This window comes from Betta splendens, chromosome 1 (assembly GCF_900634795.4).
Source record: "Betta splendens chromosome 1, fBetSpl5.4, whole genome shotgun sequence".
Lineage (NCBI taxonomy): Eukaryota > Metazoa > Chordata > Actinopteri > Anabantiformes > Osphronemidae > Betta > Betta splendens.
The window spans coordinates 21,627,246-21,632,330 of NC_040881.3; the positions used below are offsets into that span (position 1 = coordinate 21,627,246).

General features: G+C 52.2%; 1 long non-coding RNA gene across 2 annotated transcripts; it reads left to right on the forward strand.

Moving 5' to 3' along the window:
* Positions 1-2,226: 2,226 nt before the first annotated feature.
* On the forward strand, positions 2,227-4,522 carry LOC129604065 (uncharacterized). 2 transcript variants are annotated; one of them, XR_008694638.1, is made up of 8 exons: positions 2,227-2,288; positions 2,401-2,513; positions 2,659-2,770; positions 3,013-3,137; positions 3,220-3,302; positions 3,388-3,458; positions 3,679-3,794; positions 3,980-4,522. It is a non-coding gene; the product is annotated as an uncharacterized LOC129604065 (long non-coding RNA). The 2 variants fall into 2 exon arrangements; XR_008694635.1 differs by having other exon boundaries at positions 2,249-2,513.
* Positions 4,523-5,085: the final 563 nt, after the last annotated feature.

The following is a 5,085-nucleotide window of genomic DNA, read 5'->3' on the forward strand; positions in this document are numbered from 1 at the left end:
GTGGGGTAAATGAAGAGCGCCGTGTGCTTTTCAGCGAAACCCCAGTTAGCGTAGGGTTTGTATGTATGTCAGAAGAAGCCAGGGAGACACGCTCGGCATACTGGATACGAGTCGCCGCTGATGCCAGCAGGTTCCGCAGGAGGATAAAAACCTTGGAGTGTATGATATCCAGATGTCTGGACGAGGACCACCGGGAACTCATGAGGGACTACATAGAAGATACTGCAGCAGCTCCAAATCCCAACTCCCCGAGCGCTCCTTGCCTCCCTCCTTGCCTATTTACTTGCAAAAAAATACTCACGTTTGAATAAGCTTTCAGCGATGACGGCAGTGAATTCCTCATCTAAATCATCGTGCGCGACCACCGAGCCGTACGACTGCCTCTGTTTGAATGACAGGACTCTGACAGAACACGAGAAAACGAACTTGGACCGAGTCAACGTGATGTGCTTCGACCGCAATGGACTCACAATGATCGGACCCAAGACCAGTGCCTTCTCCAGACCCATGGATGTGCACTCGACCCACTATCACCATCTGGATGCCCTATTAGCCATGATGGCGTGCTACATTGACCCGACTGTTAAAAGCTTGCAAGATTATCCGGCGAGACACGTCCAAGAAGCAGAGACCCAGAACAGAGGCCTACATCTGTAACTTGATATGTTTGATGCACTTCATTGCTTTCCTGTTACCCAAGCTGGTCACAATTAAAAAATAAAAACATTTAGAATCTCATGACATGTTGAATTTTCTTTATTTGATCAGGTCAAACGTAACCTGAGCGTGTGTGTGTGTGTGTGTGTGTGTGTGTGTGTGTGTTGTTACATTTGATGAACTCTCCAAAGGTTTTATACATCGCCATGAGTTAAAATGTCTGTGAGATTGATATGAACGTCTCACAGATGAAACTCAGAACATTTCATCACACGTTTGAGGTCTGTTAGAGAAAACTTGTGTGATGGGTCATGGGTGAAATGTGCAAAAAAAAAAAGTAATGTCAGAGTTTGGACCCCCATCCATAGTCTAGTGAACAGCCTCCCCAGAAGTCACATTTTTGTATTTATTTTTCATGCATGCAAGTCATTTCCATACCAGAAGATGTCACCACAACTAGAGATGTTTTAACCCTCACGCAGCCTTCGAGGGGGTCAGTCTGACCCCACGAGACAAACTATGAAACTTTTGATTCTTTTTACGTTTTTGGCCACAAGGCACCTACGCGTCGCAGGATCCGCTGCGGCTCGGTCACCGCTCCCTTCTTCTTCGTCACAGGCCCGTCCCGCATCCTCCCGGGGTCCGGCGCGACCCCGGCCCACGGAACCTTCCCCGTCAGGCGTCCTGCCGGGGTCCGGCGCGACCCCAGCTCCCTGTACCTCCCCGTCAGGCGTCCTCCCGGGGTCAGGCGCGACCCCAGCCCCATGTACCTCCCCGTCCCGCATCCTCCCGGGGTCAGGCGCGACCCCAGCTCCCTGTACCTCCCCGTCAGGCGTCCTCCCGGGGTCCGGCGCGACCCCGGCCCCATGTACCCTCCCCGTCCCTCATCCTGCCGGGGTCCGGCGCGACCCCGGCCCCCTGTACCTCCCCGTCAGGCGTTCTCCCGGGGTCAGGCGCGACCCCGGCCCCATGTACCTCCCCGTCCCGCGTCCTCCCGGGGTCAGGCGCGACCCCAGCTCCCTGTACCTCCCCGTCAGGCGTCCTCCCGGGGTCCGGCGCGACCCCGGCCCCGGAACCTCCCCGTCGGGCGTCCTGCCGGGGTCCGGCGCGACCCCAGCTCCCTGTACCTCCCCGTCAGGCGTCCTCCCGGGGTCAGGCGCGACCCCAGCTCCCTGTACCTCCCCGTCAGGCGTCCTCCCGGGGTCCGGCGCAACCCCGGCCCACGGAACCTCCCCGTCAGGCGTCCTGCCGGGGTCAGGCGTCCTGCCGGGGTCCGGCGCGACCCCAGCTCCCTGTACCTCCCCGTCAGGCGTCCTCCCGGGGTCAGGCGCGACCCCGGCCCACGGAACCTCCCCGTCAAGCGTCCTGCCGGGGTCTTGGCGCCGCGTTAGAAACCCATTCTTTCGTAGCTCTCATTGTGGCGTTCGTGTGCAGCCTTGTTCATTGTGGCCATTTGCTAAATTTTCGTGCCCAGAGCGAGTCGCTGCGTGTGAAGAGCCAGTGGCATCGATGTTTCCACAGCGAGTCACTGATCAGCGCGCTGCTGTTGGCAGGTTTAGTTGAGGTTAGGGTGCGGCCCCGGCCCCCTGTACCTCCCGGTTCTCAGAGTAATGGCTGTCTACAAGAAGACGGTAAGAAAAGCGTTTCAGTGAAATAATACCTTCTGTTTTAAAATGTTTGTTAAAAGAAAACGAGAGAGAGAGAGAGAGAGATGCTTTGGCTTTTTGGTTTTTTCCTTTTCAGCTGCAGACCATCGCAGTCATTTGATCAGAGCGGAGGGCAGCCAAAGGCCTCAGTATCTTGAGGATTACAACACAAAAAGGCACAGTGTGACTGTTCCCTATGAGCCGCCCCAGGTATCACTGCCTCTCACTTCTGACCTTTCCCCTAACGTAGCAATTAAATGTTATCATTCTGTTGTGCCTCTCGTTCCGCTTTCACGGTTTGTCATCCCTGAAATTACCCGTGCACTAAACGACTACTATCCTGCATGTGTTTCAGCCGGGCTCAGAGATCACCACAATCCTGTTCAACTTCATGTGCAACAGCTCCTGCATGGGAGGCATGAACCGCAGACCCATCCTCACCACATCCTTACCCTTGAGACTTCAGAGTACGTATGGTTTCATCTACCAGGATTGGTGTGAGCTGAAATGTATTTGCTGGATAAAGAGTAGTGTTACATGGAAACCGAGGGTCGACGTGGTGTAACTTGATCTCCTGCTTTATGTATTTGCCTGTTTTATGTTTATTTTGTTTCTAAATGTAACTTGAAGTTGAAGTTGTGCATCACTGTTATCCCACCTCAAAGATAGCTTTTGCACCCTTAGTAAATGTTTTTCTACTGTCTTTTAGCGGACAACTTTTGGGCCGAAGATGCTTCGAGGTGCGTGTCTGCGCGTGTCCCGGCAGGGATCGTAAAACAGAGGAGGCAAATAGTGCCAAACTGCAGACAGGGGCCAAACAAGTGAAGAAAAGAAGTATGTGTTTGTTTATTAATGCTGGGTTTGTCTTTGAACCTTGGCTGTCTTCTATCTTACGGATCACGTTTTGCTTTTCTAGAAAGTGCCCCAGCAACAGATCCTGATATGTGCAAAAGGAAGTCTGGCTCAAGCACAGACGAGGAGGAAGTATTTATGTTGCCAGTTAGTACACACACAAAGTATTTAAAAAATCTAGTGTTGTCACAGAATTGCAGCTCTCAATTTAAATCCTTTTTTTTTTCTGCAGGTTAAAGGCCGTGAGCGCTATAACATGTTAAAAAAGATAAATGATGCATTAGAACTGGCTGAAAAAGAGGCGTAAGTATCTTTAAACTACAACACACACACACACACACACACACACACACACACACACCGAAACTGTGATCGGATGTCACTTTGATAAACATTAGCTGCTACGGAACAGCTGCATGAGACTTTCAGCATTGCATAGCTGTAGCGTTAAATACTTTTCCCTTAAACCAGACGTGTCCCATCTCTGTTCTGCATGGTCACTGTTTGTTTCCTCTCTCCACAGTAAAAACAAAACCAGGGCTTCTAAGGAACTGCTGCCGTCCAGTGGAAAGCGCGTCTTGCAAACAGCAGAACGAAGCGACAGCGACTAGTTGCAATCTGCCTTCTTTTAACCGCCATGTACGAGTACGAACATCTACGATCATGACTATGAATCATTGTTTACCTCCCTTTGATGTTTCTACATTAATTCCTGCCATCAGTCTGAGGGCATACGTTGAGCAGTAACGTATTAACGATTCAGTGGGCCTTTACTATTTTTAACTACAAAGCCCTTTAAATAGTTTTTTTTTTATCTCCTGCAGGTTATGTTCAGTGTTGCTTCCTGGCCAACATCCCTCAGCAGGAGGCTGCACGATCATCGAGTTCAGATGAACTGCGCGACCCCAGCCCCCCTGTACCTCCCCGTCCCTCGTCCTGCCGGGGTCCGGCGCGACCCCAGCCCACGGAACTTCCCCGTCCCTCGTCCTGCCGGGGTCCGGCGCGACCCCTGCCCACGGAACCTCCCCGTCCCTCGTCCTGCCGGGGTCCGGCGCGACCCCAGCCCCCTGTACCTCCCCGTCCCGCGTCCTCCCGGGGTCAGGCGCTACCCCAGCCCCCTGTACCTACCCGTCAGGCGTCTTGCCGGGGTCCGGCGCGACCCCATTTTTTTTGTTTTTTATTTTTCCTTCTCCTTTCCTCCCCTTTACCTCCACCCGTGCCACAGGCCCACTGATGATGAACATGATGATGATGACGAACATGATGATGATGATGATGATGATGATGATGATGATGCAAGCAGACAGCTGCGTGCAAGGGCTGACCATTTTAAACGAAAAATAAAACAGACCAAACAGGCAAAAACATTTGATTAAATGCCAAAAGTTTATTTAATAATATAAAACAGTTATGAAATAAAGGAGTACAAGGCGCATTCCGTACAGTATAATTTAATCGGTACGCGTAAAGCAACAGAGGCAGGCGTAGAAAGAAATTGAATACGGCCCCTTTTTTTTTTTTTTTTTTTTTAATCTTCATCAACGGGATTCTCGGCTCATCAAAACTTGACGCGAAGCAACTTTCGCAGCAGCGCCAGCATCAGTATCCCGCAGCGTTGGTTGTGGCTCTCGCTCCGCCGCGAGCCGCACACGACGCAGGGCATATCGTAGCCAAAGCCGACATGGCCTTCCACGGCCTCCTTCAGCATCAACTCGGGGAACGCCACGTAGCCCCTTCTGTAACGCTCCTTGCCTATCATTGCTTTCCGGACGCTTTCTCTGCCAGAGAACTTTTTCGCCAGGAAGTCGCACTCCTCCACTCCGGCAACGTGCACGTGATACACATGCTCTCTCAGCATGTTGTCACCCGCTACGAAACGGGAAAGCCTGACGCCGCACGCATCACACACGTGAGTGTCTACGCTGTCCAG